This window comes from Oncorhynchus tshawytscha, linkage group LG24, assembly GCF_018296145.1.
Source record: "Oncorhynchus tshawytscha isolate Ot180627B linkage group LG24, Otsh_v2.0, whole genome shotgun sequence".
In the NCBI taxonomy this organism is placed as follows: domain Eukaryota; kingdom Metazoa; phylum Chordata; class Actinopteri; order Salmoniformes; family Salmonidae; genus Oncorhynchus; species Oncorhynchus tshawytscha.
Genome location: NC_056452.1, coordinates 13,065,013 through 13,078,015, shown reverse-complemented (window position 1 = coordinate 13,078,015; position 13,003 = coordinate 13,065,013). Strand labels below are relative to the sequence as shown.

At 41.2% G+C, this 13,003-nt stretch overlaps 1 protein-coding gene across 2 annotated transcripts in view; it reads right to left on the bottom strand.

The window, feature by feature from the left end:
• The window catches only part of wdr90 (WD repeat domain 90), a 55,651-nt gene that overhangs the window by 25,687 nt on the left and 16,961 nt on the right, over positions 1–13,003 (bottom strand). The gene's annotated exons all lie outside the window — the stretch shown is intronic.

Here is a 13,003-nt window from a genome sequence, read left to right as displayed (position 1 = left end):
GTCTTACAGGAACTCACGCACAGAATGAGCAATATGGTTGGAGGGTCATGTCAGGATGAGCCTGCAGGAAGGGTACCACATGAGGGAGGAGGATGTCTTCCCAGTAACGCACAGCGTAGAGCTTGCCTGCAATGACAACAAGCTCAGTCCGATGATGCTGTGACACACCGCCCCAGACCATGACAGGCCCTCCACCTCCAAATCGATCCCGCTCCAGAGTACAGGCCTCGGTGTAACGCTCATTCTTTCAACGATAAACTCAAATCCGACCATCACCCCTGGTGAGAGAGAACCGCAACTCGTCAGTGAAGAGCACTTTTGCCAGTCCTGTCTGGTCCAAGTGACGGTGGGTTTGTGCCCATAGGTGACGTTGTTGCCGGTGATGTCTGGTGGGGACCTGCCTTACAACAGGCCTACAAGCCCACAGTCCAGCCTCTCTCAGCCTATTGCGGACAGACTGAGCACTGATGGAGGGATTGTGCGTTCCTGGTGCGTTCCTAAACTCAGGCAGTTGTTGTTGCTATCCTGTACCTGTCCTGCAGGAGTGATGTTCGGACGTACCAATCCTGTGCAGGTGTTGTTACACGTGGTCTGCCACTGCGGGGACGATCAGTTGTCCGTCCTGTCTCCCAGTAGCGCTGTCTTAGGCATCTCACAGTACGGACATTGCAATTCATTGCCCTGGCCACATCTGCAGTCCTCAAGCCTACTTGCAGCATACCTAAGGCACGTTCACGCAGATGAGCAGGGACCCTGGGCATCTAGGGCGGTAGGCGGCAGGGTAGCCTAGTGGTTAGAGTGTTGGGCTAGTAACTGGAAGGTTGCAAGTTCAAATCCCCGAGCTGACAAGGTACAAATCTGTCGTTCTGCCCCTGAACAGGCAGTTAACCCACTGTTCCTAGGCAGTCATTGAAAATAAGAATTTGTTCTTAACTGACTTGCCTAGTTAAATAAAGGTAAAATAAAAATCTTTCTTTTGATGTTTTTCAGAGTCAGGAGAAAGGCCTCTTTAGTGTCTTAAGTTTTCATAAATGTGACCATAATTGCCTACGCTGTGTCTTAACGACCGTTCCACAGGTAAATGTTCATTAATTGTTGATTGAACAAGCATGGGAAACAGTGTTTAAACCCTTTACAATGAAGATCTGTGAAGTTATTTGGATATTTACAAATTATCTTTGAAAGACAAGGTCCTGAAAAAGGGACATATCTTTTTTTTTGCTGAGTTTATATGTACATAGCTACAACAATTACCTTGTACAACTGCACATCGACTCAACACGGGTACTTCCTGTGTATAGCCACGCTATTTTCCACTCCCTATGTATAGCCATGTTATTTTCCACATCCTATGTATAGCCATGTTATTTTCCACATCCTGTGTATAGCCATGTTATTTTCCACTCCCTGTGTATAGCCATGTTATTTTCCACTCCCTGTATATAGCCATGTTATTTTCCACTCCCTGTGTATAGCCATGTTATTTTCCACTCCCTGTGTATAGCCATGTTATTTTCCACTCCCTGTGTATAGCCATGTTATTTTCCACTCCCTGTATATAGCCATGTTATTTTCCACTCCCTGTGTATAGCCATGTTATTTTCCACTCCCTGTGTATAGCCATGTTATTTTCCACTCCGTGTATAGCCATGTTATTTTCCACTCCCTGTGTATAGCCATGTTATTTTCCACTCCCTGTATATAGCCATGTTATTTTCCACTCCCTGTGTATAGCCATGTTATTTTCCACTCCCTGTGTATAGCCACGTTATTTTCCACTCCCTGTGTATAGCCACGTTATTTTCCACTACCTGTATATAGCCACGTTAATTTCCACTCCCTGTATATAGTCATGCTATTTTCCACTACCTGAATATAGCCATGTTATTTTCCATATAGCCATGCTATTTTCCACTCCCTGTATATAGTCATGCTATTTTCCACTCCCTGTATATAGCCATGTTATTTTCCACTCCCTGTATATAGCCACGTTATTTTCCACTCCCTGTATATAGCCATGTTATTTTCCACATCCTGTGTATAGCCAAGCTATTTTCCACATCCTGTGTATAGCCAAGCTATTTTCCACATCCTATGTATATCCATGTTATTTTCCACATCCTATGTATATCCATGTTATTTTCCACATCCTATGTATAGCCATGTTATTTTCCACTCCCTGTGTATAGCCATGTTATTTTCCACTCCCTGTGTATAGCCATGTTATTTTCCACTCCCTGTGTATAGCCATGTTATTTTCCACTCCCTATGTATAGCCATGTTATTTTCCACTCCCTGTGTATAGCCATGTTATTTTCCACTCCCTGTGTATAGCCATGTTATTTTCCACTCCCTGTGTATAGCCATGTTATTTTCCACTCCCTATGTATAGCCATGTTATTTTCCACTCCCTGTGTATAGCCATGTTATTTTCCACTCCCTGTGTATAGCCATGTTATTTTCCACTCCCTGTGTATAGCCATGTTATTTTCCACTCCCTGTGTATAGCCATGTTATTTTCCACTCCCTGTATATAGCCATGTTATTTTCCACTCCGTGTATAGCCATGTTATTTTCCACTCCCTGTGTATAGCCATGTTATTTTCCACTCCGTGTATAGCCATGTTATTTTCCACTCCCTGTGTACAGCCATGTTATTTTCCACTCCCTGTGTATAGCCATGTTATTTTCCACTCCCTGTGTATAGCCACGTTATTTTCCACTCCCTGTGTATAGCCACGTTATTTTCCACTACCTGTATATAGCCACGTTAATTTCCACTCCCTGTATATAGTCATGCTATTTTCCACTACCTGAATATAGCCATGTTATTTTCCATATAGCCATGCTATTTTCCACTCCCTGTATATAGTCATGCTATTTTCCACTCCCTGTATATAGCCATGTTATTTTCCACTCCCTGTATATAGCCACGTTATTTTCCACTCCCTGTATATAGCCATGTTATTTTCTACTCCCTGTATAAAGCCATGCTATTTTCCACTCCCTGTATATAGTCATGCTATTTTCCACTCCCTGTATATAGCCATGTTATTTTCCACTCCCTGTATATAGCCATGTTATTTTCCACTCCCTGTATATAGCCATGTTATTTTCTACTCCCTGTATATAGCCATGTTATTTTCTACTCCCTGTATAAAGCCATGCTATTTTCCACTCCCTGTATATAGCCATGTTATTTTCTACTCCCTGTATATAGCCATGTTATTTTCTACTCCCTGTATAAAGCCATGCTATTTTCCACTCCCTGTGTATAGCCATGCTATTTTCCACTCCCTGTATATAGCCATGCTATTTTCCACTCCCTGTATATAGCCATGCTATTTTCCACTCCCTGTATATAGCCATGCTATTTTCCACTCCCTGTATATAGCCATGCTATTTTCCACTCCCTGTGGAACATTTTTTTTTTTATTTTTTTTTTACAAAAGGATAGATTTGGAGTTCGATAAACTTGGATTTTTCAGCAGGTACATACACAGGATGGTACCCTCCACAGCATGGCCTTTGCTCCAGATCAAAACTCCAAACCTACAACCTAATTTTGACTAAAATTATCCAGAGAGATTATTGCTTCCAGGGTTATTTTTCCAAGCCTTATGGAGGGTGCTCTAGCAAACAAACAGCAGAGACCTGAGGACACCATCCAACCTGGAACTGAGTGAGCAGTGTTTGGTCTGATGCTATTTTGAAAGTCAAGAAGAAAAATAGAAAATGAAAAATAAAGTACATTCCTATGATATATTTTATATGGACTGAATGCGGAGTTAAGGCTCCCAGGCTTGCAAGGACAGACCAGATACAAATTCAATTAGCATGAATGTGTGAAGTAAAGGGTGTCGAGGCCTTTGGGCCCAACAAGTGGCAGGAGTCTTTGGAGCATCCTCTGAAGCCCCCTCATGCTGTTCAAAGACCATCCACTGGCATTTCCTACAAGAAATCTGCCTCCAGAAATAAAAGCTTCTCCCAAGTGGGCGTGACACCTACTCCCGTTGCCTGCTGCACTGCTGCTTGGATTCCACCTGGCAATCTGTTCACCGTCTGCCCTGGCCTGTCTCCCCCTGTCTGGTACAGGTACCCCCACCACACTCACCCCTCTCTCCCGAGCTTTCGCTCACCTCCAGCACTCATGCACTGTTGGGCGAGTGACTCTGAAGACAATATATATTTTATTTGTTTCTTGTGCATTTTTTTATTTGCCTCATGACTCCTGCATACTTTGTTGACTACAAACTTTCTTTACCAAACCGTGGGACAGACTGTTTGTTCCCACACTCGGGACTCTGACCCTCTATTGGTTACACTGACTTTTGGCCTCCCATCCTATTCTAACCACGTCTCACCGGCTTTGTATTCATGTTACCTGATGGAATTGCTGTTCAATATGATCTTGTTGCCATCTGATGCACATTCAGATGTCATAAATCAGCACTGCAGAGCTCTCCCTGCAGAGCTCTCCCAAATTCTGACTTGTGCTCTGATATCTGCATCACTGATTTCTACACTCGTAAAAGCCTGGGTTTTCTGCACGTTAACACTAGAAGCTTATTACCTAAAATGGATCAATTGAAAGTGTGGGTTCACAGCTCCAATCCAGATCTGTTGGTCATTACGGAGATGTGGTTAAAGAAGAGTGTTTTGAATACTGATGTTAACCTTCCTTGTTATAACCTTTTTCAGCAAGACAGATCTTCCAAAGGTGGGGGAGTGGCAATCTTTACCAAGGGTCACCTTCAGTGCTCGGTTGTCTCCACCAAATCTGTCCCCAAACAATTTGATTTGCTGGTTTTAAGCATTCAACTTTCAAATTGCTCTTTATTGACTGTTGCCGGGTGCTATAGTCCTCCATCAGCACTGGTCTGTACCCTACCTGCCCTAAGCTCTCTCCTGGCCTCTTACACTAATTCTGAACTTGTCCTGCTTGGTGACTTGAACATGCTTAATGCAACCGCTGTGTCAGATTTTTTTTTTAACTTTACGGATAAAGCATAATCTGAGAACGGTGCTCAGAGCCCAAACAGATCCGCCATGTTGGGTAGTCAACATTATTCATAAACAGCATTATAAATATTCACTTACTTTTGATGATCTTCATCAGAATGCACTCCCAGGAATCGCAGTTCTACAATAAATTCTTGTTTTGTTCGATAATGTCCATCATTTATGTCCATTTATGTCCAATAGCTTCTTTTGTTAGGGCGTTTGGTAAACAAATCCAAATGCGCAATCTGGTCCATTCGGACGATACGTTCAAAAAGTTATATTACAGGTCGAAGAAACTTGTCAAACTAAGTATAGAATCAATCTTTTAGGATGTTTTTATCATAAAAGTACAATGTTCCAACCGGAGAATTCCATTATCTTTTGAAAAGCAATGGAACGACAGCTACCTCTCAAGTGAAAGCGCGTGACTGAGAACGAGGCTGTAGGCAGACCACTGACTCAAAGAGCTCCCATTCGGCTCCACATCACAGTAGAATCCTCAAGTTTCTAAAGACGGTTGACATCTTAGGAAGTGCAACAACCAATATCCCACTGTTTCAATAGGGGTGAGTTCAAAAACTACAAACCTCAGATTTCCCACTTCCAGTTTGGATTTTTTCTCAGGTTTTTGCCTGCCATATGAGTTCTGTTTTACTCACAGACATCATTCAAACAGTTTTAGAAACTTCGGTGTTTTTTCTATCCAATACTACTACTAATAATATGCATATATTAGCATCTGGGACTGAGTAGAAGGCAGTTCACTCTGGCCATGCTATTCATCCAAAAGTAAAAATGCTGCCCCCTATCCCAAAGAAGTTAAGGAGATGTGCATCTATATTTCCATGTCTAAAAATTGTATTTTCATCAACATTTATAATGAGTATTTCTGTGAATTCACATGGCTCTCTGCAATATCACTCCATGTTTTGGAACATCTGAACGTAACACACCAATGTAAAATAAGATTTTGGGATATAAATATGAACTTTACCGAACAAAACATACATGTATTGTGTAACATGAATCCTATGAGTGTCATCTGATGAAGATCAAAGGTTAGTGATGACTTTTATCTCTATTTGTGCTTTTTGTGACTCCTCTCTTTGTCTGGAAAAATGGCTGGGGTTTTCTGTGAGTTGGTGGTGACCTAACAATCGTTTGTGGAGCTTTTACTGTAAAGCATTTTTTAACTCAGAAACTGTGGCTGGATTAGCGAGAATTTTATCTTTAAAATGGTGCGGAACCCCAGTCCTAGACAGGTTAAACCACCTGACCAAGTCCTAAAGCAAATGGGACTCCCTAAATCCTTCTCAGATTATCACCAATCCCAAAAGGTATGACTCCAAACACCCAGAAAAGGCTACTCTCCTCGATGTTATCCTCACAAATAATCCTGATAAGTATCAGTCTGGTGTTTTCTGTAATGATCTTAGTGATCCCTGTTTTACAGCATGTGTTCGTAATGGCTGCTCAGTGAAACGATCTGTCCTGATTTGTCATAAACAATTGCTAAAAAAACTTTAATGAGCACTTTCCTTCATGAACTAGCCTCAAATGGTATAGAATCCACTTGATCCCCTCTGTCGAAGACACTTGGACCTTCTTATTTGATATTTTCAGTGGTATTGTTAACAAACACACCCCTATAAAGAAAAAAAGAAGTAAAAACAGGTTCAGCCCCTGGTTCGACCGTGATCTTGCAGAGTTACTCCACCTCAAGAATTGCATTTGGCGAAAGGCTCGGCACACGCATACTCAGGTTGACTAGCTTTCATTCAGGCAAATGAGAAATGAGTGCACTCAGGCCAACGTTAGTTACTTTAAGGAGCAGTTCTCTTTTTGTGGGTCTAACCCAAAGTAGTTCTGGAAAATAAACTCTCCTCACAGCTGCCCATGTCCCTTAATGTTGATGATGTGGTTGTTACTGACAAGAAGCACGTGGCTGAGCTCTTTAATCACCACTTCATTAAGTCAAGATTGCTATTTCACTTTCACAGCCATGCCTCCTTGCCAATCCAACATTTCCTCATCTCCCACACTCTTCTAATGTGACTATCCCCGATGCTTCTCCCTATTTCCCCCCTGCCCTGCAACAAAGTTTCTCCCTGCAGGCAGTCATTGAGTTCGAGGTGCTGAAGGAGCTCCTTAAACTTGACCCCCAAAAAACATCTGGGTCAGATGGTTTAGACCCTTTCTTCTAAGGTTGCTGCCCCTATCATCGTCAAGCCCGTCTCTCCTTTCTGGGGAGGTTCCCATTGCTTGGAAGGCAGCCACAGTCCGTCCTTTATTTAAAGGGGGAGATCAAGTTGATCCTAACTGTTCTATTTCGGCCTGTTAATCAAAAGTGTTGGAAAAACGTGTCAATCAACTGACTGGCTTTCTTGATGTCAATAGTATTCTCTCCGGTATCCAATCTGGTTTCCGCTCAGGTTGTGGATGTGTCACTGCAATCTTAAAAGGTCTTCAATGATGTCACCATTGCCCTTGATTCTAAGCAATATTGTGCTGCTATTTTTATTGACTTGGCCAAAGCTTTTGATACGATAGACCATTCCATTATTGTGGGCTGGCAAAGGAGTATTAGTGTCTCTGAGGGGTCTTTGGGCTGGTTTGCTAACTACCTCTCTCAAAGAGTGCAGTGTATAAAGTCAGAAAATCTGCTGTCTCAGCCACTGCCTGTCACCAAGGGAGTACCCCAAGGCTCGATCCTAGGCCCCCAGTTCTTATCAATTTACATCAACAACATAGCTCAGGCAGTAGGAAGATCTCTCACCCATTTATATGCAGATGATAGTCTTATCCTCAGCTGGCCCCTCCACAGATTTTGTGTTAAATGCTCTACAACAAAGCTTTCTTAGTGTCCAAAAAGCTTTCTCTACCCTTAACCTTGTTCTGAACACCTCCAAAACAAAGGTCATATGGTTTGGTAAGAAGAACGCCCCACCTCCCACAGGTGTGATTACTATCTCTGAGGGTTTAGAGCTTGAGGTAGTCACCTCATACAAGTACTTGGGAGTATGGCTTGACGATGCATTGTCCTTCTCTCAGCACATATCAAAGCTGCAGGGTAAAGTTAAATCTAGACTTGGCTTCCTCTATCATAAATCGCTCTTCTTTCACCCCAGCTGCCAAACTAACCCTGATTCAGATGACCATCTTACCCATGCTAGATTACAGAGACATAATTTATAGATCGGCAGTTAAGGGTGCTCTCGAGCGAGTAGATGTTCTTTAACATTCGACCATCAGATTCGCCACCAATGCTCCTTATAGGACACATCACTGTACTCTATACTCCTCTGTAAACTGGTCATCTCTGTATACCTGTTACAAGACCCACTGGTTGATGCTTATTTATAAAACCCTCTTAGGCCTCACTCCCCCCTATCTGAGATATCAACTGCAGCGCTCATTCTCAACATACAACACCCGTTCTGTCAGTCACATTTTGTTAAAGGTCCCCAAGCCTCCCGAGTGGGAGGCAGTGCCACCAGAGACTCTGGGTTTGAGCCCAGGCTCTGTCGCAGCCGGCCGCAACCGGGAGGTCCATGGGGCGACGTACAATTGGCCTAGCGTCGTCCGGGTTTGACTGATTTTAGTCCCCATTTGGACTAATCTTCCAAGAGTGCTTAAACATTAAAATACGAAAACATTTTCACATATAACACACTATTACAAACATACATAATATACTAACACAATGACCCAATATATACTCAATCTAAAAAAAATATTGATTCTTCATCTACTATAGTCCCACAACATTTCTATGTATTATATTCCAATTGTTTTAAAATCATGTTTAAATATATATTTTGAAAAGGTTTCTAGTTTGCTCAATTAATTTATTCAATTTATTTATTGCTCTAAATCGAAATGTTCTTTTGCCTATTTCTCTTTTCTGTCTGGATAACGCATAGATGGTGGACAATCTATTCCTAGTATTTACGGAATGTCTGTCTCTTAACAACTGAATACAGTTGTGAATAGAACTTGGCCGTTTTAAATGATGTATATTATGAAATAAAATAAGCATGTTTTTTTCAATTATCCTGTCGATTGATGACCAACCAAGAACACTGCGCATGACTGCAACAGAAGAACCGTATCTCCCCCTTAAAACAATCCTTGCTGCTTTGTTCTGTGCACTCTGCAGCCTCCTGCAACTTCACTTAATGATGGATTTCCCCAGACCACAGTACAGTAGTTCACCTCTCAATTAATGCTTGTGTTATTTGCTGAATAATTTTCTGGTAAATATTTAGCTATCCTTCTGATTATGCATGCTGTTTTAATATTTTTTATATATAAAGAGATTAGTTATTTGAGATGATCATGATAAGCAGTTGTCTAGCTGCACTCCCAATAGTTTGGTTTCTGACACATCTTCAATTTGTACTCCTCCCATGCTTAATTGTATCCCATGCTGTTTTGGCCTTTTCCTAGTTGAACAGACCAACATAACTTTGGTTTTCTTGATGTTTAAAACAAGTTTGTTTTGGCAAACCCACTCCCTGATATTCTCCAAATCTCCTTGTAAAGCTTGCTGTACCTGTTTAACCGATTGTCTTGCTGCATAAATTGTAGTATCAACTGCAAATATAGTAGCTTTAGTTTCAGCTAAGGCATAGGGAAGGTCATTGGTATATATTAAATAAAGAAGTGGCCCAAGGCAGCTGCCCTGCGGTATTCCACAGTTTAACAAGATGGGAAGAAAATGAACCATTGATATAGGTGGACTGTTTCCTGTCAGTTAGATACAGTGGGGCAAAAAAGTATTTAGTCAGCCACCAATTGTGCAAGTTCTCCTACTTAAAAAGATGAGAGAGGCCTGTCATTTTCATCATAGGTACACTTCAACTATGACAGACAAAATGAGAAGAAAAAAGATCCAGAAAATCACATTGTAGGATTTTTAATGAATTTATTTGCAAATTATGGTGGAAAATAAGTATTTGGTCACCTACAAACAAGCAAGATTTCTGGCTCTCACAGACCTGTAACTTCTTCTTTAAGAGGCTCCTCTGTCCTCCACTCGTTACCTGTATTAATGGCACCTGTTTGAACTTGTTATCAGTATAAAAGACACCTGTCCACAACCTCAAACAGTCACACTCAGAATTCCACTATGGCCAAGACCAAAGAGCTGTCAAAGGTCACCAGAAACAAAATTGTAGACCTGCACCAGGCTGGGAAGACTGAATCTGCAATAGGTAAGCAGCTTGGTTTGAAGAAATCAACTGTGGTAGCAATTATTAGGAAATGGAAGACATACAAGACCACTGATAATCTCCCTCGATCTGGGGCTCCACACAAGATCTCACCCCGTGAGGTCAAAATGATCACAAGAATGGTGAGCAAAAATCCCAGAACCACACAGGGGGACCTAGTGAATGACCTGCAGAGAGCTGGGACCAAAGTAACAAAGCCTACCATCAGTAACACACTACGCCGCCAGGGACTCAAATCCTGCAGTGCCAGACGTGTACCCCTGCTTAAGCCAGTACATGTCCAGGCCCGTCTGAAGTTTGCTAGAGAGCATTTGGATGATCCAGAAGAAGATTGGGAGAATGTCATATGGTCAGATGAAACCAAAATATAACTTTTTGGTAAAAACTCAACTTGTCGTGTTTGGAGGACAAAGAATGCTGAGTTGCATCCAAAGAACACCATACCTACTGTGAAGCATGGGGGTGGAAACATCATGCTTTAGGGGCTGTTTTTCTGCAAAGGGACCAGGACGACTGATCCGTGTAAAGGAAAGAATGAATGGGGCCATGTATCGTGAGATTTTGAGTGAAAACCTCCTTCCATCAGCAAAGGCATTGAAGATTAAACATGGCTGGGTCTTTACAGCATGACATTGATCCCAAACACCGCCCGGGCAACGAAGGAGTGGCTTCGTAAGAAGCATTTCAAGGTCCTGGAGTGGCCTAGCCAGTCTCCAGATCTCAACCTCATAGAAAATCTTTGGAGGGAGTTGAAAGTCTGTGTCGCCCAGCAACAGCCCCAAAACATCACTGCTCTAGAGGAGATCTGCATGGAGGAATGGGCCAAAATACCAGCAACAGTGTGTGAAAACCTTGTCAAACGTTTTCTGTAAGTCTTCACCTCTGTTATATACCCTTTGTTGACAATGACAAAATATTGAGATAAACTTTTGTTATTGACCAAATACTTATTTTCCACCATAATTTGCAAATAAATTCATTAATCCTACAATGTGATTTTCTGGATTTTTTCTCTCTCATTTTGTCTGTCATAGTTGAAGTGTACCTATGATGAAAATGACAGGCCTCTCTCATCTTTTTAAGTGGGAGAACTTGCACAATTGGTGGCTGACTAAATACTTTTTTGCCACACTGTATGACTGTACCCAATTCAATGCTACCTCCTTAAAACCATAATGCATACTTTTTGTCAAAATGATTTCATGATCCACTAAATCAAATGCTGCACTGAAATCTAAAAATAGTACACCCACAAATCTGCTATTATCCATAGCATTGAGCCACTGGTCAGTCATGTCAACCAATGCAGTGGTAGTGGAATGGTTTCTACGATAAGCATGCTGATTGGCTGTAATCAGATCATTATTTTCCATGTACTCCCACATTTGTCTACTCACAATACCCTCCAATATCTTACTGAGTGTAGGGAGTAGACTAATTGGAAGGAGTAATGGGTTCTTTGCAGTCTTTCGGAATAGGACACAGTTTTGCATGCTTCCATACATTTGCAAACATCCCCTTTTCAAGTGACCAATTAAATATGTATTTCAGTGGAACTGCAATCTGGGGAGCAGCACAGCGAAGCAAAAAATTGTCCATAAGACCATAACCTGTACATTTACCATCAGGTAATGACTTCAATAGGTTTAACACCTCCTCCACTGACACCGTTTGAAGACGAAAAGAGCAGATCTTGTTGTTCATAATATGATCATCAATCCATTGGACAATAGCTTGTTTGGAAGAATGTATGTTTACATTGTTGCTCAGTAATTACATTTTCTTTGTAAAAAAATCTGCAAAATGATTGGCAATATCAACTGGTTTTGTTATTATTCTCCAATCAACCTCCACACTAGATGGGCATGATGAGATAGATGCACCAAGAAAGCCCTTAACTGTGTTCCATACCTTTTTAGAATCGTTTTTACAATCAATAAACGCATCGTTGTAAAATAAAATAAGTGTCTTTCGATTCAATTTAACTGCATAATTACGTAATGTTCTATAATTCTGTTCATCAATTTCTAATTTTGACTTGGCTGCTTAGACTTATTTCTTTGAGAAAAAGCCTCACCCAGTTCATCATCAATCCATGGAGATGGACAGGCACCAACTGTACTCTTTCTTATAGGGGCATAATGGTCCATTACCTCAGTGAGCAAAATCAATAAAACATTTCTGCCGCTTGATTTAAATCATCCCTTAGATAAATCATCTTCCAGGGTACAGCAGCCAAATCATTTAGAAATAGCTCATGATTAAATGTTTTAAAATTTATTTTGACCACAATCCTAGGGGGTTTATTTGGAACCTTGGTGTTCATGGTTATGGTCACAATATTATGGTCTGTCCAGCCCACTGGCATTGATCTGGCTTTTAAGCATTGCAATGGTATATTACAGAAAATCAGATCAATGCATGTGTCTGAACGATGCCCCAACTTAATTGAAGATCTAGTAGTATGATTAACCATTTGTTTCAAACCACAGTTCTTAGCATATCTCATAAATTTTGTTCTATTCGAATTATTGTGATCCTTCCAATTTATATTAAAATCACCCAAGATAAATACATCTCTGTTGCCATCTGTGGCCTGGTCAAACCCAGTACATAAGTCATCCAGATAGGACACCTTAGAGCTAGGAGGTCTATACACACACATCCTACCAATATGGGTGCCTGGTGAGGAAGATGTACTTGAGCCCATAGTTTGACATACATTAAGATCATCCCTCCTCTTAAAAAGGTATATGATTCTGAAT